This window comes from Sphaerodactylus townsendi, linkage group LG06, assembly GCF_021028975.2.
Source record: "Sphaerodactylus townsendi isolate TG3544 linkage group LG06, MPM_Stown_v2.3, whole genome shotgun sequence".
Taxonomy (NCBI): Eukaryota; Metazoa; Chordata; class Lepidosauria; order Squamata; family Sphaerodactylidae; genus Sphaerodactylus; species Sphaerodactylus townsendi.
This window is the reverse complement of record NC_059430.1, coordinates 65,038,707-65,063,243: the sequence shown is the minus strand read 5'-3', so window position 1 is coordinate 65,063,243 and position 24,537 is coordinate 65,038,707. Positions and strand designations below refer to the sequence as shown.

At 40.3% G+C, this 24,537-nt stretch overlaps 1 protein-coding gene across 1 annotated transcript in view; it reads left to right on the top strand.

Annotated features, from left to right (window-relative positions):
* TSGA13 (testis specific 13) overlaps positions 1 to 24,537 on the top strand; it is a 58,685-nt gene that overhangs the window by 31,186 nt on the left and 2,962 nt on the right. The gene's annotated exons all lie outside the window — the stretch shown is intronic.

The following is a 24,537-nucleotide window of genomic DNA, read 5'->3' as shown; positions in this document are numbered from 1 at the left end:
TAGGTCAACATCTCTGCAGACCTAGTTTATTTGTGTACCCCCCCCCCACTTTTACTGTAACTTCACATCTGTTTTTATGCATGAACATAAAAAATCCCAATATGGCATCAAAATCCCACTATACCTCACTCATATAGGCGTGCTTTATTAAGCTTCAGTCCCTTTCACAAGCGGCTATGTTTCAGTCCCTTCCACAAGGGGTTATGGTAGCAGCATGCTTTTAAATTATGTACATACAGAATTATGGAGTTTCGATGTGATGAGCAGCTATGACTGTATTAAACCAACGGGTTCATTGACCAAAGCTGGCATGGTATCAACCAGACCATCTCAGATAATATTTGACAGCAAGTTGGGCTGAGGTGGCCATTCACTCTGCTCCTTGCAGGTTTCTGGAAATCTTCCAAATAAATGTCTTCTCTGAACTGCTTGATAAGAACAGGAGAAAGGGATTATGACAGGTTCCTTTTCTCCTAATTTTTTTCATGAAGAGATGACCTGGATGTTTAATTCAGGTAAGGAAACCCAAGGGTTTTAACAAGTAGAATGATAATTGGACTTGGGAAAGATATTTTCTGAGATGCGGCTTTTTTCCTTCTCCTGAAAATAAGCTTCTAATCAAGGAAGGTTGTTCATTTTGAAAGCCGTTGGGGTACTATGTCGGAGTTTTCCGCGTCTTTGCAGTTTGGTATCCACCACAGCTTTGCATGACACATTTAGGTAATTTATGATGGGGGCAGCTGCAGACTGTGGCAATTTCATGCTGGAACCATGGCATAATATCTAGCAGTACCACACCATAAGGCTACCCCCCATGCAGCACATGCTGTTAATTACTGTTACACCCATACAACATTCCCTATCCTTGGCTGTTACTTTCTAATATCACCTTTTCCCCCTACTGAGCTGTTCTTAGGGCGTTAATTCAACTGACACTGGTAAGTGCCATTGCTTTAATTTTAAATTCTTAGTTGTTACCTTTGTAATCTATGTAATTCCCTGAACATCTTCAAACGGATCTGAAGAGTCACTTGAGGGCACGCCATGTGGAACTGCGGACTTTTCTTGATGCGGTAACGAACGAAGTATTGCAAAATACTCGCACCGAGCGCTACTTTTGAAAAATATCCTTCAGTTTCAAGACCAGCATGCCATATGGAAATGGAGAAGCTGCTTCAGAATTAGAAGTCCCTGCTCCCATTGGGAGAATAAACTAGTGGCACTCTTCTTAAAACGACCATATCTGTGAACGCTTTATGTGTCCATCCCTAATATGTTTTCACTGATTATAGGTAAGAATTTAGAGGTAAAGCCCAAGCTTATCCATAGAAATTACAAAGTTTACCGGGGCAGGGGGAGGGGGGAAGAATCCACAAGGCCAATCCAGTAGCAGTATCCAATCTCTTAAAAAGAGATAATGACTTATATTGATTTCTCCCTCCTAATGCAGATCAAGTTTTGCCCCAAATCTGTTTTGCTGACTCCCCAGAACATTTAAGGGGTCTACAGAAAGAGGAGGAAGTCAACAGAAATAATAATCCCCTCTTAGGGAGATTTAGGTCCTTAGAATTGCATTATTATATGCTGACTAGTACCATGATACTGTTTCAGGGGAAAAAAATAGATCCCCCCCCCAATAATTCGTGAGATAGTATCAGGGTAGGAACGAGCTTCAGATGTATGCTGGACCAGTAGTTAATGATGCTTATTGATGACATGTCTCTGAAGCTATCTTGACATCTAGGGCATTCTCTGATTGGATTGTCAGATTTTCTAAAGTTAAAAATCTGCCAGGAATATCTTGAATCAGATGAAGACACTGGGACTACCCTACTATTTCCCTGATGCTATTTTTACCCCCCACCCCATCAGTTGCTATTTACCCTGCAAAGCATACTGCACAGGTATCCAAATGGTATCTCTAAATAGTATGCCCTCAAGTGATTCTTTAGATATAAGGTAAGGTAAGTACATAGATAACATAGTTAGGAAAAAATAAGTCTAGAGGAGGCAGATTTGCATTGGGATTACACTGTGGGAAGGCTGTTGAAATGTCAGAGTTTTCATGGTTGACTTTAATAATTGTGTACCATCAAATCATAACATGATGACTGACAACATTTAGAGTTGTAAAATTTTTAAGGCAAGAAATGAAACTAAAGCTAGTTTTACCCATTGCCTTCCTCTTCCTTGGTGGTCTTCCATCCAACGTCTGACCTTCCTAAGCTTCAGAGATGTGATGGGATGAAGCTATGCCATGCTGCCATCCCTCCTGCTTAGATCTGTGACCTTAAATTAATTGCAAACATTTATAACAGAGAATAACTATTTCCAGTTAATTTGATACTTTGACAAATAATGTTGGAAGTCTTTTGAAATACTGGTTGTTGTGGGTTTTCTGGACTGTATGGCCATGGTCTGGTAGCTTTTGCTCCTAATGTTTTGCCTGCATCTATGGCTGGAATCTTCAGAGGCATGTCATGGTAGTGAGGTAATAATAATACAATAGTTGATTCCAGCCATGAAAGCCTTCAACAATACAGTTTTGGAAGAACAGAATACTGTCTGAACAAAAAATTTTAAAGGAAGTGTCAACTAAATCAAATTTTATTTCTGGCCCTAATTTACTAGACAGCCATGATGAAGCAAATAGTCTGATGTTTGAATTCAGGTTAATAGCCATCCTTTTCTAGATCAATCCACTAACTTTATATTCAGGAGTTAGTTATAAACTGTGTAATAGGAAATGTAAGAGAAAAGGTAGTCAAGGAATAGTGGGTTGCATCTATTTGGCTTTTCTACAGGTAAAAAAAGGAGTGGAAGAGATCCCTTTGGCAGAAGGCTATATTGGGGGTCATGGTACCTGCATGGACAGAAACCATGTGGGAATGGGGCTGTATTAAGAAAAGTAATTGAGTGGAATAATGGCTGGATCTCACACTTCGACTTGGCTTATTTTATATAGATAGTACACCATGCATACCAGGACATTGTAGAATTAATCAATTTCTCTTTATTTATTTGCTGTTATATTTTCCATCAAAGAATTTACATTGAAATTTGTATTGACTGTATGAAGTCAAAGTTCAGATGGCTAGGGGGCATTGTGGATAAGCATTTTACAGTCTTTTATCTAAGAATACTATGCTGGTTGGAATTTATCAGCAACTTGGAATCAGCTGTTGCTTGAAACTACATTTGTGGATGAGGAATTCAGAATTTCCTGGGAAGGGAGAAAAAAAGGGGAATAGCCAAAAGTTAACTTATGTTGTCTTTTTTAAAGCAAAATTTCCAACCAAAGAATTAAAAATAATGTCTGAAACAATATTACAGTAACTGTCCAAAAACATCACCACAAACAATGAATATTTAGCATGGCCATCTGCACAGGCTGAACATTCCCATCCATTAATCATATTTGTCTAATTATTTTCCATATATATAATAAATAATTGATAAGAAACAGCAGCATCCATATGGTTTGAGCAAGCATTTTGAAAATGTTAAGTAGGCAACAGATGGGTCTTCTTGATTGCTTCTGCCAAATGTGGAAGTCAGTTTCCAAGGTGGATGAAATCTAAACATTTTTAAAGATGTATATCCTGCCATATCTCAACCAATCAAGGCAAGCTGTAGGCAATGTATAAAGCCACATTTGATAAAGAAGAAAATTATCTTCTCGAAGCACTCATATTCAGATATGTTCATGGAAAGTGCTGGTGTACACATATGTTGGATGCGCATCTATAGAGTGGTCATGCCTTAGCTGAAGGGGACCTTAGTTGAACTAATAGAGGAAGGTTCTTCAGATGATGTGCTGGAATGTTTCAGTCACTTAAAGCTACTCAACTCCCACCAAAAAAGGCCACTGCCTACAGCCAGGACAATACTTCTCATTGTTTCATAACCACTATCTGTACCCCATCCCTTTTCAGCCTTCTTAACCCTTCCTAAACCTTATCAGGGCTTGAGTAATTATGTCTTTTTTCTTCATTAACAGATGAAGAATTTTTTACTTTAAAAGCTGTATTTCAGCTTTTTTATTAGTTAGTAGAATTTGGTTTGCAAACATGAAATACCTTTTCCATGGCTTGTGAGGAATGTAATGCCTATTCATATTACTGTCGTTTAAAGCCCCATGGTACAGAATGGTAAGTTCAGTTCGATCTTGACGGAAGTCGGATTCAATTAAATTAAATAGAAGCTTTTAATTCTGGAGATACTACAAACTTGATTTATCCTGAAAGAAAGGTGTCCCAAATCTCTTATATCTACATAATAATACATGTTCTTTTTATGTCAGGATTTACATTGGACATGTCTTAAGTGCTTTTATCTGTCTAAATCATGTGCTAATTACCCATTAGTCCCTGCTATTTAATTAGGTCCTCTCTTTGGCAAATCTTTCATTAATCACAGGGTTTGGTGTTTGCCTGTTGGTGAAGGTTGCTGGGTTAAGGTGCATACTGCGTATTTCAGGCAAAGCATGGCTCAGCTGTGAGTCTGTCTTTGTCTGTGGTAAGATAATAACAATGTTAACAGGCTCATTAATGGTCTGTTGTTGGACCAAACTCCTGAACAAGAGAAAGAGAAAATGTTTTCGACACTAAGAAGAGGTAAACATTTGCCTACATAGAAAAACTCTGCTTTGGTCTGCTTGTTTCCTTACCTGAAAAATACAAGTTAAGTCTTTCAAAAGAACAGCTAAAGATGACCCTGCAAGAACGATTAAGCATGCAGGGCTTGCAATAGCCCAGCAAGTGCTTAACTGCAGTTTGGGGTTTTTTTTCATTTCTGTCTGTACTGTTAGCAATTATACAAAAGTAATTTATGAATAATATTAATTAGAATCTGTCACTGAGGCCTTGAAACAAATCAGCGTCAGCTTCATGGTTTTTAAAAAGATTTGTTATTCACTTGACCTTCAGCATGTTTAATTAAAGCAGTTGATTTTATCAGTAAAGTTGTCCTCAGTTCTCAAGGAGACTTCCAACTTCAATAAGGTTTAGTGGGCTAGTCACCAAAGAAATTATTTTGACCTTTTTGAGTCTCTATAATTTACAGGACAACCCCTTAAAATAATTGATTCCACTCACATAATCATTCTTAGTTTTAAAATGGGCACAAATTCCATTACATTATGTCCATTTACGCTACTTCACATCATGCAATTCAAGTTCCATTTGACATAGACGTACATGCAACTGATTGTAATTATCCCTTTTACTTTTTCCTGCCCTCCTTCATTCTCTTAGGAGACTTGTTTGAGTACCTCTTTCCTCATGGTAATAAATGTCTAACTTACATTACACCTGTCAGGGAATCTTGCAGCATATTAAACATTTTAAATAGAAAATGTTATATCAATAAGTAAATGTGGTTTTTGATAACCTTAAAAATCTATATAGAATAGTGTTCTGTTTATTAGCTAAGGACAACTAGTGTAATTGTAGCAGTTCAGCTCTCCACCACTCTTCTGTGCCATTCTTAAGCTAAGACAGTGCATATGTGACAAATAAAATCTAATGGTTGGTTAAATATAAAAATTAAACTTGATTCGCATCATTTTTGTTATGGCTGATCTATTGTACTACAGATCTGTTTGTCCTTCAGAAATCCATAGAACTAATTCCATGTTCTGTTTGTTCCTATGCTTTACTTAAAATAGGACACGATTAGGCTCCTCACTGGCAACTATGAGGCATGTTTTAGCTGAGAAAGAGTTGTGCCAATATACACTTTTCTTTAAAAGTTGATCTCCTAACTGTGCTGGTGCCAGTTAAACCATCCACCTGATCTTAGATCAGTAATGAAATGTGTCCAAATAGAGCTTCCCTTCCTGTTAATACCTTACTTTAAACACTTGTGTGAATGAAATGTATTTTAAACTATGAAATGTTCTAAGAACTTTTCTGTGACCACTGGGGAGCAGCAAAGCTCAAGTACAGGGTTTGGAATAAGCTAAAAGATAGGATGGTTGTGAGTCAATGAAAGGGCAAAGAGATAGAGTCCCTTGTTGGATGCTGAAAAGGAAGACTATTTTGACTTGCCTTTAATAGATTTTTGCTCAGATCAATATAATGAAAAAAACCAACTGTCTAGCCTGTGTAGTATTTGCTAACAGACCACTTAATTATGTCTTTACTTTGGCCTTGGTAGACTGGCAAATAACATGTTGAAATCCTAGATTCATTAAAAATTGGGAAATGTCTTCCAAAACTGAAATGCTCTACCAAACATAATTGAAAACCATGTGACTGCCTTTGTTTTGATTGGTTTTTCTAGGGATAGATTCTGCTCATTCTGTGTGTTATACAGTATTAGGATACATAAAACCTAGTGTGTCTTGCAGAGTCAATCTTATCTTGGCAATACTTAAACAGTTTTTACTATTCCCTCGCAGATCAAAGGCCATGATGTTGTCTCTTTGCATAGTGTTTTGATGTAACTTTAGTATCTCATAAAGTCAAAGGATGAAATTGTGTAGTCCGTTGATTTTGTTTTGTGTGTGTTAATTTTTTATGTAGTTGATGCCTGCAACATACCAATGACAATATATAAATGCTATAAGGCATGTGAATAGGAGTAGATTATTATTCCCTAATAATCAGGAATATTAAAAACATGACTCTTATTCCTTACTTGCATGGGTGGAGCATGCACGGGCGGTTAATGGCGCCTGGGGACGGCAAAAACGCCGTCCCCAAGGAGCCATTCGCACAGGGGGCGCAGCTGCTGCCGTGCGAACGGCAGCAGCTTCCAGGCGCCTTCCCTCCCCCCCAACCGGGCGACTCACTCAGCCTGCGGCTCCTCCTCATGTCATCAATGGTCTCAGACGCTCTCTTTGCCCTGCTTAATTCTGGAGCAGTCGCGCAGGGCAGGGGGGCGTGTCCCCTGGCCTCGGCAACGTGTCGGAGGGCTGCAGGACAGGGGAGTCGCTCTGACGACGGCGCAGCTCTGCGCCGTCGTCCCTGCCGTTTCTGGGACCGTCCATGCGAACGGTCCCAGAGGGGTCGGGTTGGCGTGGATTGCGCCGACCCGACCCCTTCCGCCTCCATGCGGAAACGGCCTATACAGACATGGAAAGACCTCATAGGGCCCATCATATGGACCCTGCTTCCCATCTATTTGTCACACGGTTACATGTATAGAAACTGCATCAGACTCCTAGGAGGAACAAGTGGTCTGTGGGAAATGTACACAGAGTTCCAGTTTACCATATTACTAGTTATGTTATCTCTGTTATCATACTGAAGAACATACGGTTATGCTGTGTGCTGTCCATATTCATGCAAGATTTAGGTCTGTGGTACTTGGGGCTCTGGACTAGAACACTGAACCATAAAGCTCAGAGTATCATTTAAAGTATTATCCCCGAAGATGTCGGCAAGTTAGTTTAGAAGCAGAATATTATGGGATCACCTTTATTACTTTCCAGTTCTTAGCATGGTAGAAGCTGCTTTTCTTAATAGCATGATGAACTAAGCAGTGGCCACTAACTGTTTATGTTAATGGTCATCAACTATGGCAACGAATTCAACAGATTCATTTGTGTTATTGGATCTTCTTCCTTGCATTTGCTTTTAAACTTATCCATCAACATTAATTCAGCTAATAAAAATGCTTTTGAACAATAATGTGGGGGGAAGGTAATATCACAGATATTTATGTTAACTAATGTATATTTTTTTCTCACAAGCCATATTTGCATATATTTTTCCTGAAGAGAATGCATTAAAATTTCCTGTAAAATTATGTGTAGAAATGTACACAGTTATATTGTGTGCCATTTTGTGGGTATACAGGGTTTTTTTTGCACAATGACCAAGAGTTTGTGACTGGCCCATAAGCCTACTGTGTAAAGCAGTTCATCTAGGAATAGGCTTCAAATCCACTTGAGAAAGAGATTCATGGTCCCCACAAATATCAGAACAGAGTTGGCACTTCAAATATCAGAACAGAGTTGGAGCTCTCCCTCCCCCCTTGCAGGCCTCCCCTCCCCTCCCTCCGCTAGGGTGGGTGGGACATGTTCAGATGCTGGGCCCCCTCCCTCCCTTGCATGCCACCCCTCCCTCCCCCCTCCCTCCCCCTCCACCCCTTACTCCCTCCCTCCCCTTCCTTTGCATGCCACCCCTCCCTCCCCTCCCTCTCCCATGTATAGTTCTGAAATAATTTTCATCAGCATACTTCATGCAGGGCTGTTTCACCCAATAAACTACTAAGATAACTGCTTTGGATGGTGTAAGAAGGAGTTCCTCTTCCACACACTCTTTCCTCTTCATAAGCCAAAGGAATGGATTTTTGTATGATGTGATGAGACAATTATAATGGTGCCTGATCTTTCAAAAGATGGATTTAGAGAGCTCCACTAGAAGTATTCAGCTTGCCACCTAGTAAGAAAGAGAGATGGGCCCAAGAAAGATGCACTCCAGCATTCACTTGAGGGGTAAGAGATAAAAGTAGAGCGCGGTAGGCAAGAGAGCAGAGGAACTGCAATAACATTGTCTGGAATGATACCATACCCAGAAGACAGTCCTGAGTTCAGGGTTTCAAGAACAAGAAATTACACAGTTGCAAAAAAAAAAAAAGATACTAAGGTATTGCTTCTGTTCTTGGCCTTCTTTAGTTTATCACATTTATGTTAACAAGCTAGACAGTAGTGGAAAATCAGTTATTCAGTGAATGTCAATAAAACTTTGATCATTATGGACAATTTAAAGAGATTTTTGTGTGGGCACATCAAAGTGAAATACGTATAAGTGCCATAGGCAAATGCTTAGTACCAATTCGTTTTAGCTGAGAGATTTCTATGATGAGTGCACTGCAAATGATTGCCCAAAACCCAGAGCTAACCCCAACAAGACTGTAAGCAAAGAGTACCTTCAAGTATATGGGAGTTCGGCATGTGCAAGGAGCCTCTGGGTGGGTCTCAAACCTATAAATTATGCCAGGTTTAATATTCTTTGGTTTGGGTTGTTTTAAGTCCAAATTTAACATTCATATGAGAAGAAATATTTTGAAATTAGGTACATCTTGAATAACTTTCAGTAAAAGTGTATGTTCAACCAGGTGGAAGACCTCTTTTTCACTGTAGCTATTGGGCTTTTCTTTTTTAAAAAACCAACACTTTGTCCTCTACTGCAAAGTCGGGAGCTCTACACAGGAGCCTTCTCCTCTGATCAGCTGTGGTACAGGTTTTTATGCAGTTGTAGCAAATGCCAGGAAGCATGAGTGCGTAATTATGCCCGAGTAGCTAAAATGTTTAATGACAATGAACATTTGGAGAGATACAGAATTTGACTCCAGTAGCACCTAAAAAAACAACAATTTTTTTTTGTGAATCAATGCTCCCTTTGTCAGATATTTTGTAAGCTTGGACTTATGGAAACCTATACTGTGGAAAATCATATTGATCTTTTAGATGCTACTGTACTCAAATTTTGGTCACATGCTATAGACTAACATGGTTACCTACCTGAAACAGGAGAAATAAGCCTCTGCTGCAGTGGGAAGTAATACTTTGAAGTATATTTTCTATTTCTGTTTATAGTTGAAATCTGAATCCTGTCTCAGATGTATTTGGGGTGGTGATGGTACATAACATGGATTCATCCACAGCATGAAGAGAGAGAGTGTTGGTACCCCAGTGATTCCCTGTGGAGTGATTCCCTGTGATTCAACCCCAACCAGGGGTGTATCTACAGTAAATAGCACCTGGGGCAAGCAATGGAATTGCACCCCCCATGGCAAAATTTCCCATAGATATGCCTCTGGGGGGAGGAGACGAGGCAGGGGAGAGAGGGGGAGGAAAGGCTTCACTCAGCCAGCCAGGCTCAGAAAAGCCAAAAAGTGAAATCTACAAAAGGGAGGGGGGATGGTGGGAGAGAAAAAGAATCAGAGGGAGGGAGGGAGGGAGGCAGACCTGAGGCAATTGAACGGAGAGGGGTTAACCAGGAGAGATCCCCAAGCAGGTCCCGATCCTAGCCTACTCGCAGTCAGTTGGGCTTGTAGGTAAGTGTATGGATGGCGAATGGCTGAGAGAGAGAGAGAGAGAGAGAGAGAGAGAGAGGGGGGGGGAGAGAGAGAGAGGCAGGCAGGCAGGCAGGCAGGCTGGGGGCGGAGGAGCACGAGGAATGCCCAGAAGGGAGAGATGCCGAGCCCCACTTGCGGTCTCCCTGCTCTCCAAGGAGGAGAGGAAGGGAGCCCCATGGCCCAGCATTCCTCCCCCCACTTCCCCCTGGCAGTTCTGGTCCACAGGCAGCTTCAAGTAGAGCCCGTGCCTTCACCCACCCGCCAGGGCTCCCCGGAGTGGGGAGGGGTGCCAGGGCAGCTGCGTCCAGCCAGGAAGGCCAGTGGCGCTCAGCCCAGGGAGGGTCTTGACGGCAGCGGGATGTCGCAGGTTCCTGCCCACCTGAGTAGCTGCTGGGATGGGAGGGGTTCATGGGCGTGGGGGGTGATTTTGCACCCCCACATGATAAAATGCTTGGCACTCGGGGACATGTGACTCCCCATATCCCTCTGTGATCCACCTATGATCCCAACTGAACTTTGTTGTAAAAGTAAAGGTCGAGAACCTAGTGTTTTGTTCTTGATATGAAAGTTGGGAACATGGAGATAAAATGTCAACAGTATAGACTTATATGAAATACTTTTCCTTGTTTATGTATAGAAGAAGCTATTCAGCCATGAAATTTAGCTGCCTTTATGACATAACTAAATTGTTCATCAGTAATTTAAAAAAGAGCAGAGCCAAAACAGTCCTTTTCATTTTATGGGCACTTTAATTGCTTTAGAAAAGCATTACTTTTTTGTGAAGTATTGTTGGTTCCCACTCAAAATGGCATTCAGCCTATCTAGGGTGCTGTGTAGTGAATGTCCAAAGGCATGTCTTAGGAACGCTCCTAATCAGTGCAAGACCAGAGTTTACCCCAGTGTGCTTGGGAAGTTTCACTGAGTTTAACCAGTCTTTTTTAGCTATACTCTGTAACCTTCCCCTAAGCCCAAGTGACCAAACACAGCCCCATTATCAACTTGCTTCCAGTTGCAGCTGTCTGGTGATGGACTGACCTGTTTCTAAGGCTTAAGCTTTTTCCTTGGGCCGACCTTGTAGGTTTTCTCAGAGGGATTGAAACTTGAAACCATAAGGTAGAAATACAGTTGCTGATTGATTTTATTTACCAGATTGCATAGACTTGTACTTAAGTTTGTATCCATTGTTCACAGATCTTCAATGTATTAATCAAAACTTGCAAATGTTTTTTCTAATAACCTTCATTTTAATAAATGGCCAACTCCTTAGTAGACTTAATCATAGTCTATTATACAGTTTATACAGTTTATATTCTCTTCACAAAGAGGCATGATGAGAGTTTAATTTGTAATCCTTGGATAATACAGTAGGTAGTTGCTGTCAGTTAATTGAGAGCAATTAGTTCATTTCATATCATGGAAATACAAAAAGGTGAAAGCAAGGCTTTTTAAATGTTACACGGTCAAGGTTTTCTGTTGATAGATTCAGACGGAGTTATGAATATTTCACTACTGAACACTCACTTTCGAGGAACTTCTGCTGCTCGTAGGAACAACAGAAGTCACTGTGGGAAGGTAACTTAAGGAATGTCAGTGCTAAACATCCTCCAAAACAAAATTGCTGCCTTTTATTTTAAAAGTACTGTGTGTATTAGTTGGATTCCACTGCTTCCAGATGAATTAGAAAATATGATTGTATTATTTGTGTACTTGTACGGTTCCAGCTTTAAGGAGATACATCTTCATCTACAACCTCTAGACATCTTCATCTAGAGCCTCTCATGTATAAATGTCATCCCAGAGTTCCTCAGAGTCAAGGCTTCCAGTAGCTCTGGAAACATAGGTGCGTTTGATCTCTGGAGTCAAAGGAATTCAGATTCTGCATTCTGAATAACTGTCAACTGAGCACCTAATATTCTGAGATTCCTGTGCTTATATCTTTACTTATGAGTATCTGCAGTGCAGGTTTTAGAGTTTTATAATCTGATTTGGCAAAATCAGGCATGCATCAACCCGAAGTCAAAGTTGCTGGGAGAAGGAAGATTGACAAGCTCAGGAGGTAGAATATCCATGAAATCTTGGTAGCCCTATCAGTTGAATAATGGAAGTATTGCTGAAATGATCTAATGATCTAATGGTTTCAAAGATATTTTTTTGAAAAGAATTTTTAAAAATATAAATGGGAGCATGTCATTTTTTCCTACACCAATTATTTCCTCTTTTCTGTTCTCTGGAAGCCTCTACAACTTTTCCTGTTTTCCTGCTTTCTTCTCCCCTTCTCACCAACCATCTACCCCCATCTCCAACTTTCCACTCCTTCTGCTTGCTCCTCCTGGGAAAACTCTGCTTGGCTTCAGTTGCTGTGTGTTGCCTGGCCTACTGGCCCAATTTCCCCTTACTAGCCTCTAGGCCCGTGTTGGCCGAACCTTTGGCACTCCAGATATTATGGACTACAATTCCCATCAGCCCACTTGCCAGTGTGGCCAATTGGCCATGCTGGAAGGAGCTGATGGGAATTGTAGTCCATAACATCTGGAGTGCCAAAGGTTGCGCCAACACTGCAAGGAGCTGTGTAATACAGTTTTACACTAGGGAACCCACAAAGGGCTTGTGAGGGTATCCTCTTTTCTTTCTTCTCACACACTAGTGTATATCTCACACTATTTTCTTGCTTTTTTCCCCCTCTTGGCAATCTTTCATGCTTCCTCTTCTCTTTTCTATCCACAAACCAAACCACCTACTTACCTTTTATCTGCCCCCTTCCGTTTCAGCTATATTTAGAAGAAAAAAATAATAATTTGGATTTATACCCAACTTTATTTTCTGTAAAGGAAATTTCAAAGAGACTTACAAACCTCTCTCCCTTTCTCTCCCCACAACGTGTGCCTGCCAAGGAATCCTGGACCTAAAGGTGGGTTAGGCGTTAGGAAGAGATGCTACTTTTAGCCACCAAATATTATGTTTAAGGTGAGTCATGGAAATGCTTCCAGCTCCGCGCTCACACCAACTCAATCTTCCTAGTAAAGACTTTGTCTACTTTTCTGAATCCTAGACTACTATACCCTAAGAATTATATATTGATCTTATTTAGCCTTGCATTTTGTGGATTCTTGTTAAAATATAGTGGCTGCAATGTCAATTCTTTGACAAAACCTCATGGCATGTAGTGTTTTTTTTAAATGAGTCTATTTTACTTTCGAAGCTAGAATATGGTGTCATTTAGCATTAGAGCCATAGGATCAAAATATGGAGTATTGCATCCAACAAAATTACATCAGTTCTCCTTCAGATGGGATACTAGATATTGTATCTGGTTTGTCTATGGTGGCTTCTACCATGAATTCCTGCTGAGCCATGATCCTAACTGGATAACATTGGACCAGTCACTGTCTTGCTGCCTGTGAGATCTCACTGTGTGGATAAATGAAGTAAAAAGTTAAGAATTATGATGTATGCAGTGAAATGCTGTAGAAATAATGACATGCCAGATCGTCACTTATGCTTTATCACTTTGAGTTCCAGAAGAAGCAGTAAGATTGAAAATATCGCATTTCAATTCAGTTTCTAGCTTGATTTATTTCATATAATAACATTTATTATTCCAAGCTAGAGGTAACAATCAAGAAAAAAACTATAAAGGCTGCCTAGTCATTTTTTTAAAGCAACAAAAAGATGTTGTCAATCTGTGCCTGTCACTTCAAAGATTTTTTTCAAGGACAGCAAGCCAATGTGTGATCTATAGATGGTGAAGTTCTTATTGTGTGGGCATGCACTAAAAGCTGCTCCACTGCTGTGCTTGTCACCATGCATAATAGTAGTCTTATAAATTCTATCTTTCGAACTGTCCTCCAGTACCAGCTGGAGATTGGACAGACAGAGATGACCTGAAGAATTGAAATTGACCTGTGTAGCAGTGCTGCAAATTCAGTGAGCCTCTACAAACTCAAGGGCACCATTTTCACATCCGATGTAAAGGGCTGCTCCAGCTGCTACATGCTTATGGAATGCCAAGAAATAGCCAAGTGTTGCTTGAGCACTATTATCTCTCATGGGAGCAAAATAGTATCAGACCACTCCAGCTGGCTAAATTGATGAGGGCTCCATTGTCCTGAGCCAAGATTTGCATCAAGAGCATGCAACATCTTGAATGAGGACAAGGAGAAAGAAATCCCATGAATTAGAAACTGAAGATGTCTTTATCGCGGGAATCACTAAGCCTTCCTTTTGAAGACTACTGGCTTTGTGCTATTTTTTGTGCCAGTATGAGTATAGGAGAAAAAAGATGGAAGAAGACATTTTTGAATACATTTTAGCCTAACAGGTTTTGTATGTCCTTTATAGAACCAGGAAGTGATATTAACAAGCTGCTGATACCATTATGGATATTACCTATGTTAGCACGGAAGAGCAAGTGTAGTGTTGTAGTCCAGGAGTTGGAATCCAAGATGACTTGTGTTCAAATATTGCTGGATATGTCACTTTTTCTGTCTCCAGCGTAATTTGTTTCTGTGAGGATAAAACAGTAGAATAAAGACTAAATAACACTGCCCTGAGCTCCATGCAGGATCAAAATTTACCTAAATCAGTGTATGTATACTTGTGTACATACATCATGTATTACTTTAACAGAAGTAGTGGATGAAACATAGCATCTGGAATCTTCCTGTGATGTGGGTCCTGATAGTGCTCTGTTATTCCTGTTGTGCCACTTAGCAGCCTGTATAAGTGCTTTGAAGTTCACCGAGGGGTCTCCAGTCTTCTTGGGAATAACACTCTTTCCCAAGAGAGAAAAGTGCCAAGAAAATACTAAAATTTCCATTAATATGGAGCAGAATTTCTGCAGAGAGGAAACGAATCCATTTGCCCAAAGTGCTTGGAAGTGGCAAAATGGTTGGCTATTGCCAAAACACAAGCTAGCTTGTGTGAGATGTCCACTCCACAGTGATTGGGGGGTGGGAGTGCTAGGGGTCCCCAAGAGGATGGGGACCAACCAGACTAAGAGATTTTGCAAAGGGATTTTTGCAGCCAGCCAGGGGAAAAAAACAGTTAAAAGATCTAAGCAACCCTTTAATGTTGTTCAAGCAGCAGTCTAAGCTTTTGTTACAGCTACATGTTCATGGGGCTTGTTACCATCCTCCTTTCTGGAGGGATGCTGAGGTAAAGACTGTAACTAGTCCAGTGAATGTGTTTTCTTTTGTTTTCTTCGGTCTGGTATAGCTTTTTTGTATAGTATTCATTTTTTCCTGTGTGATGCATTCTAGATAGTTAACCTGTCGTAATGTTTTAGTACTGTAGTCCTTTTGAGAAAGCAGAGTGTGTTCAAAGTGCCTCCCATACGCATAACTACTCATACATGTACATATGGGGTGGAGGGGAGTTGGAGGTAAGGGATTCTGTGCTCTGCACAAGCATCAAGAGCCTTTACTGGGGTCCTAACTGTTAGCAAATGAGAAACGCTAATTTCAGTTTGGCAGTGGCAGAAACAAAGACGGAGCAGGACATTGGAAAGTGTCCCCTCATATACAAATGAACGTGTGCCCTCGTATAGAAACATACACATGCAAACCTGTGCCCTAGTAGGACTGAATCCTAGAAATACTCAGTCACAATTTTCCAAATTTGCTATATAGTCAGACTAGAGGGATCTATAAAGGTGATATGTCAGTGTTGGTGTATTGTAAGAAATTTTGACAGGCTTGCAATTAGGCATCTGCCTCGTTGCTCTTTGTCAAAGACAAATAGTCACCAAGCAATGGAATTAATTCCTCCTGGTAAGGGTTGCCTTTCTCCTATGAACGAGCTGTTAGAACTTGCTACAGTTGGCAGAACGCTTTGATCTACACAGACAATATGCCAATGATTCTGTTCATAGCTTGCTTTCTCTGAGCCCATGTTGCTTGAAGGGAGATGGATTTTATCTCCACCTGCCATACAGGCAGTTTATGGGGTGGATTCATTGTCAGTATCTGCCCAGGAACAGGGCTACCTCCCAGCACCCAGCAGCCTGTTCCGTATTTGGTCCTTATTGGAGAAAAAAGAGAATACAACATAGCTATGAATGCAGACTTTGCAAGGCTTTTACCAAAGAAGCATAGGGCTGCCACCCACCCCATGGGAGGGGGAATCTCCTGCTTCCAGTTCCTGTTGCCATTAGAAGTGGAAGCAGAAGAAAAATTAGAAAAATAACTCTTCCTCTGTTTAACAGGAAGTTTTTTACATGAAGTTCCTGGCAGTTCCTAGAACTACCCTTTGTCATTTCTGGGTAGCTCTAGGAATTGTCAGGAGCTGTATGGTAAAAATTTATTTAAGTCGGCAAGACTTTTCTTTCTTTTTTACTTTTCTTCCAGGATCCTGCCCCTCCTCTCCATAACCCTTTGCCAGCACTGCCTGGCAACCCAGAGCAGCATAACTTCTGTCCCATCCAGTTGTGGGGAATGCTTTTGTTTAAAAAATACACACATGCACAAGTTTTCAGGTGGGAAATCTTGCAAGTGGTAGAAAATAGAAGGTGGCATATTTTTAGCTCATATTATCCTTTTCAGTCAAAGATAGTGGGGAGTACCAGTTATTATGGAGTCTTCCTTTCCAATATTTCCTGAGCCTACTGTCATAATGTGCAAATTAAGCAACATTGCTTAATTGATTCAGCTTTAGTTATGGAATCTAATTCCCAAGTTTAATATTCAAGGTACAGCTTATCTTTTTAGGGCAAGGATCTCCAACCTATCGACCTCCAGATGTTCATGGACTATGATTCTCATCAGCCCCTGCCAGCATGACCAATTGGCAGAGATTATGGGAATTTCAGTCCATGAACATTTGGAGGGCCATAGGTTGGAGACGCCGTTTTAGGGCTTTAAAAATAAGTGCTAGCACTTTTACATTCTTAGATTCTGAATACATGCATTGGCATCTTCTTTTCCCTTTCTAAAGCTGGATACATGGCATGATGAGTTCAGTATAGCTAGGGACCTTACCTACCCCTTTATGACTTAAGCTGGTGTCTCATCTGATAAAATTAGTTGGGCTAAAAGAAGGAACTGAACACCTTTGTCTGCTAAAGGAAAGGTCTTGCACAGGGAAAAGAATGCTTCTCTTTTAATCACTGAAATTGTTCATCTGAAGCAGAAGGACTTTTCAGTGTTGGGGAAACTTTTTTTTTTTTGCCTCCTTGCACAGCCGAAAGCTCTGGAGGTGGTAGGGCAGCAGCATAGCGGTGCCCTCCCTGGCTACCCCATGGCTCTGGATTGGGCTGCCCAAGTCTTAAGGAGATATTTTGTTCCAGATTCCTTCCCACATGTCTGCTAACACTATGGATTTGTTTTCCATGGAGGCTTATGAGTAAGAAAGCGGTTTCCTCTCTCAGTGATGTGAAAATGGCAAGAAAATATAGATTTGTTCTTGTTGTGAGAGGTTTGCCAAGAATAACAAAACATCCAACTTCTTAAAGACCATTCTAAATTATTATGCCATATGTTTTGTGAGCCAGAGTCAGACGCGTGAAATGTTACATTCAGCCCGGATTCATAGATACCGGTATATAAGAGTATGAGCAAACAGAAGAAGGCTGTTTCAGGGAGGAGAGAACGTTATTACAAAGGATAACGTTAGGACAATTCGCCTATTATGAAGTCCTTGACCCCTCTCTCCCATATTTGAGTTGAAAAATATGCACTAGACATTTTGTGTTCTGAGTCAGGCATGTGCAGGTCTGATTCTGATTAGGAACTATGGTCTGTATGGAGAGGAGATTCAAGCATTTGAGAAGGCTAATGTGTCCCTTCTCTTTTCAAGAAGGCTTGTGTCTCCTGGCCATTTTTCTGACTTGAGCTGCCCCTATTTATTGAATAATTGTCCATATAGCTCATTGGGTTGAGGAATGGCTTGGGAAGGAAGGTTTACACCTCCTCTCCCTGTAGTCCTTATGTGAATTGGGCCCATGCAAACCTGGGAATTCAGCTCTGTCATGCCCGCACAGAGGCTTTTGTTATTTCCCCATTAAGATTCAGTTTCCCCATAGCTAGCATGGTTTTAGTTCATTGTTAAGTCTTCTAAGGGAGGGTATTTTAGTTAGCCTCTGTCCCTTTAAGACATTTCCCAATAGGCAGTTTCCCTCTTTACCCAGCAATCCCCTGTTTTAGTTCTAGCCAGTCAGTCAGAGTGAGGTGCTAAGGGTAGTTGGAGACTGGAATATTCGTGACGTACATATTATTATATGGTGGTCCATAGAGAACAAGTTAAGTTTAACAGCAGTTAGAACTAGACAAAGACTGAAAGAACTGAAAGGAAGCAAGACACAGTGGATTTTCTTTAAAGCAGCCAAGAGAAGACACAGGCTACAGCTTCAAACCTGCTCAAGACAAGCAAGTACTCTGATTTAGATAGACCCAAGGGAGGAGTTAGGGTCTTGATTCTCTCCAGTAATAAAACCTATTGTAGAACTATTGAACCTGGCTTGTGTCTCCCCCACTCTGTCCTAGCCAAGTATAGGGCACCAAAAACAGATTCACTTGGGGGGAGGGGCAGAACAAGTTCTACGTAGAGAACTCCTACTGCACATCTGGTCAACAGGACCTGAGGACTTTGTAATGTGTAAATAGATTTGTGTTACATTACATTGCCGAGCACAAATGAAAACAACATCCAGAGCTCTTTTACACGCTTGATGTACTCCTGATCTTTTTGGTAGTCTACTCAAAAGCACTGGAATCAGTTGGGCATGGCTCTTCTGGACATTTGCCCTCTCTATGCATTTTCACCATTGTGGAGTCAGTTTATTTTCTTCTGCATATGCCTTCAATAATGCGGATTTTCAAAGGAGGGTTGTCTTATCATCAGGAGTATCACAAGGGATAACATGAAGCAGTCTGGGGCCAGAAACAACAACAACAACAGCCGGTGCAGAAAAGTCCCCAGTTAAAATAAAAAATAATCAGATTGGAGATGGTGAATTGGTACGTCAAGATGAATAGGGTACAGTAATGAATAAGGAGGGCCAGGAACTTTCTATAATTCCCTTAATTCTACAATTATAATTTTAAAATAATTCTGTAACTGAGAGCTAGCATAGGTCTAATTGTTAGTGTATAGAAGTAAGAGCCCCAGGTTTGACTCCTCTGCCATGGAAGCTTGTTGGATACAAATCTGCAGAAACTTTGAAAATAGAAGCTGGTCCAGACAAACTTCTGTCAATTAGCTCCCTGTTCCCAGCCTTTGGCTTTCGTGCTGTACATGGGGTTTCCACACCTTTTAGCACTTCCTGTCCCTGCAAGGGGGGTTAAATGTTAACCCATCATGAAACTGAAGGTGGGTCCTCACATGTACCTTTTCTCCAATCAGTTTTAAGGTGCACATCCCAACTTTTTAATGATTCCACTGTCTATATCCAAATAGCTGTCTGACTTTCCTCTACTTGGCAAGTGGGCAAAATGTTCATCTCCATCCTGCCAATCTATCTGTATAAAGGAAACTCGTCTCCTCCAAACCTGCAATCTGCCTCCCAGAGTTTTAAATAAGGGATGCTGTATCTCTCTGTCGTAATACTACTTCACAGGGTTGTTTTGAGAATAAAATGGAAAGAAGTGAACAATGTTAGACACTTTGGGCCCCCACTGAGAGAAAAGGTGACGTATAATAGAATAGAATAGAATAGAATCTTTATTGGCCAAGTGTGATTGGACACACAAGGAATTTGTCTCCGGTGCATATGCTCTCAGTGTACATAAAAGAAAATACATTTGTCAAGAATCATAAGGTACAGCACTTAATGATTGTCATATAGGTCTAGTAAGCAATCAGGAAACAATCAATAGTAATAAAAACATAAAATGTAAAATCATAAAATAAAATGAAATGTCAGCACAGGCTATAGTCATACAGTCATAATTGGGAGGAGATGGGTAATAGGAATGATGAAAAAAGTAGTGCAGTAATTATATAATAAATATATAATAAATAGTTTGACATTATCGAGGGAATTATTTGTTTAACAGAGTGATGGCATTCGGGAAAAAACTGTTCTTATGTCTAGTTGTCTTGGTGTGCAGTGCTCTGTAGCGACGTTTAGAGGGTAAGAGTTGAAACAGTTTATGTCCAGGATGCGAGGGGTCAGTAAATATTTTCACAGCCCTTTTTTTGACCCGTGCAGTATACAGGTCCTCAATGGAAGGCAGGTTAGCAGCAATTGTTTTTTCTGCAGTTCTGATTATTCTCTGAAGTCTGTGTCGATCTTGTTGGGTTGCAGAACCAAACCACACAGTTATAGAGGTGCAGATGACAGACTCAATGATTCCTCTGTAGAACTGTATCAGCAGCTCCTTGGGCAGTTTGAGCTTCCTGAGTTGGCGCAGAAAGAACATTCTTTGTTGTGCTTTTTTGATGACATTTTTGATATTAGGTGTCCATTTTAGGTCATGAGATATGATGGAGCCTAGAAATTTAAAGGTCTCTACTGTTGATACTGTTGATAATTTAAAGGTCTCTACTGTTGATACTGATACTCTACTGTTGATAAATGAAGTAAGCAAACAAAAAAACAAATAAATAGTGACTTTGGTGTGTGCAAAGAAAGCAAACAAACAAACAAAAGGCTCTTCAAAGGTTTGTCTAGTTTGAAGACAAGCAGAAAGATAGTGAGTTTCTTAGTGATGCAGGCTAATAAGCAGATCTATCCTTTTTGGTCCATCTGAAGGGACTTCTACATCTTAATTACTTTAGGTCTCATTTGAAATGCCATCTGCTGTGTGTGTGGTTATTTTTGCAATGGCTTTTTCTTGTCTACAAGGAACCATTAGTCATTGTTAATTTTTCTTACTACTCCAGTCTTGAAATACAGACCTCTGTGCTTTAGGAGCCATAATAGTTTGACTTAGGTCTGTTTCACAAGTAAGGCTAAGAAAACTATATTTGGTCCCTATCGTTAGCTTCTTTAAAAATTAAACTTTTTTGTTATAGCAAATGTGGTATATATAGCCATATCAAATTCTAGTTATAAACCACATATCTAGGCATTATTCAGTACTTGCTGGACCATTGTTTGTTTACGTTTTTTGTAGAGGTAGGTATTATAAGAAAGTACTTATATGTCCACTGCATGTATCCCAAACTATTTCTATAAGTTCTGTAAGAAAGACTTGTCTGAAAACATTTAAGTAAATACATGCAGAGCAGCCTTGGTTATAGACCTTTACTTTGACTCCATCTTGGAATCTCAGTGATGCACACTGAGGTTGCCTGTGTTAGAAACGTGGGTCCAAGGACCCTCCAAATAATCTGGACAAAGTTGGTGAAGCAGATAATAAAGCTTTTATTGGTTTACGGTCTTGCAAGATCGGGTGCCTACCCAGTAGTAGGCACACCCTTCCTTTGTTCTACAACGGTTTATATTACTTTTTCAGGACTACCCAATCCCTCCCTCACTTCTCCATTGGCTAGGAGATGAGGGCCATAGCCTATTACAATTCATCTAGTCATACTATGTCATATACCAGGTGGTATCTCTTCCAATTAATACATCTTTATATGGTCATTTCCTGTAATTAATATTTGGTTCCTTTTAACTGTCAACCCTTCTTGGGTCTTCATGATATATATCCATGCCGTGTCTTCATGATATATATCTTCATCTGGATGCCCTCTTGATGCACCTGCCACGTCTTTGGTTCCCTTATCTTACTGTGAAGACACCATCATATTTTACCCCTTCATCTCAAGGCCTTCTATCTTGGCACAGGATCTTAGCCTTCTATAAGCGGGTACCTCTTGGCACAAGAACCTAGGTCTTCTTGACCCAGTCCCTTGCTTTGAAGACACTATCCCAAGCTTGCTAGGGGCCCTCTTATCAGCAGGTGTCTGTTTGGCACAAGAACTCATGTTCCCTTAAGCTGTATGAGCTAATGAAACTAAAGCTGGAGAAGCATCTTAGAAAAAGACTTTAGCTAAGAACTTTAAGAAGCTGCAGAATGGAGTTTCTGGTAGCAACTACTGATTAGGATCTAGAGAAACAGAAATGTTTTATCTATTTTACACTTTAAACTGAGAGAATAACATTTACTCATGGGATTAATTGCATTGACTTGTTGGGATACTTATGCTGGAACATGAGTGATTCAACATATTCTTTTAAGTTTGTTCATTTGGCTGCTGTAGAAACGTCGTCCCTACGAGCATGGTTATAAACCCCTACTACATCACCACTTGCATCTATTCTTGAAACCCTCCTAGCCTTTCAGCTTTATTCACTGAAACTCATTATTTTTTAAAGCAAGTGTTATTAGCACTAGATGGGATATGATAATGTGTACACTAAACATCATACTACATCTCTCTTTGGATTCCATCCAACTTAACCGAGCTTTCAACCTCATCCTGGACATATTCAAGTGTAGATACTATACATGAACTTTATATTCAGAGGATTCACCTACCTAAATCTTGTGATTCTGTGAGAGGAATTATATTCTTTGTGACTTCTAAATCCCATATTTGTGCACATAAAATATGTTTATGTGTGTAGATAACTTAATATAGTCATTTACACCTTATGAAATACCTAAAGATACCTTCTTTTATAACTATATAAGGCAAACATTGTCATTGTCCGATGTATACTCATGTTTATAAAAGTAACACTTCTTTTGGTATATGTAAAAGCAACATTTTTACCTCCTAACACCTGGAGGATGGTCACTGTTGTTGTTTTGTAGGGCACTCCTTTTGTCTTTTTGCCTTGGAATAAACTTGGATAGTTTGCCACCACCAAGATACCCTCCTCGAGGATTTGAATTATATAAAGACAGCCTTACTGCTTAGACTGAGCCCCTTGCTATTCCAAGCTGCCCTTGGCTAGTTCCTCTGTTCCCTTAATGTGCATGTGAGAATGTGGAGGTTTACCCATTTCTCGCTGACTGAGCTATTCAGTTCAACACTGTGTCCCTCATATATGCATGAACTTTAAGCAGAAGGCTGATATGTGCCTTTTAACCCAAGAAATATAATTCCAAAAACCCAGAGTGCAAATTTTTTTAAAAAAGCACAATGCTAAATATATTCCAAGAAAGCACACCACATTTGAGAACAATCTACAGGTAGGCAGAATAATGCAGAACACCAATGAAGCGAAAGAAAATGCAGTGAAACTAAGACAGATATAGGTCTCAGTATCCCCTTTTTTGGGGGGTGACCGTTCAGAGTGCCCTCCCATTTGTCAGAATGCTTACTGCAGCTTGTCTAAGGATTTTCTGGAGACCCTGACAGAAAAGAATACACTACAGCCTTGCCCATTTATTGGCTTTGTTTGTCGTTTCCTCTCTGGGCCAATCAGAACTCAGGGTACAATTTAAAAACTGGTTTGCTTATTAACCAATAATTCAAAAGCTGGGACATTTTGATAAGTAAGGGATTTATTCTATGATTAATTCCAGTTTTTATTTTGTATATAAACCATCTTTTAAATAAATATATAAAACGCTTTTGAAGTTACTTTTAATCAAATTCACTCCCAAGAAGTGTAAGATTAAAAGGTGGTTTTATATTCCTTTCAAAGAAATAAGCCCTTACCAAACAGAAGTACTGAGTGCAAAGGATGAGGGGCACTGGAATACTTTGTAAAAGGGGCAGGGACAGGTTGGCCAAGTGGATGGTATTTGGCATATTGATTCTACTGCTCCCTGCTCCATCCATCAGCATAAAAGTGCATTCAGCCCTTCTCACTGAAATCGTGGCTTGGAATTTTTTATTGCTGCCACTTAACACAGGTAGGACTGTGTTACCCAGAATTTTATATTAATCCATCCAAGCAAGCTAGCCTTCCATATTATGTATTAGCAGGGCACCAGCTTCGCTATGCATACTTCATCACAGGCTCTCTATGCGATTTTGGGGTGACGAGCAAGCTGCTTTGCAGCCTGTTTGTAAACTTTTGGGGTGGCCGCCAGCGCATATTTCATCAAAGCCTGTCTGTGATTTGTTGGGTTTCACATGTTTTGCAGCAGCTTGCTGTAGTTGTCTTTTTATAATGCAATGTCTTTATTGCTCTCTTTACCCTGGTGGGCTCCAAAAGACGTCATGTAGAGGCTTAGCTATTTAATATTTTAGGGATCCAGAAAGGAAGTGTTCTACAAGTGGATGCTGATGAGTGAGAAGGCCTGTGAAGAGGTTCCAGAGTAGGGTTGAAGGGCGGGGAGTTGGACTGTGCTGCCACTGCAGCACATTGCTGCAGGAACTCATCCACGCCACTTCAGAAACCGCGACATCAAGCACAGGGTGATTGGAGGCCGAGAGCAATAAATTTGTCTCCATAGTAATAAATCCGATGTCCATATGCAAAACCCAACACATGTTTAGTAGTCCAAGCTGATAGTGTGGTTTAGCGTCTCTGTTTTGATAGTATTTGGCTGTAGCGGTGTTGTTAACATGAGGGTGGGTGGAGGAGTACTTTTTCACAGCCTGTCTGTTAACTTCAGGGTGACATTCAGCATACTTTTTTGCAGCCTGTTTGTGAACTTTGGG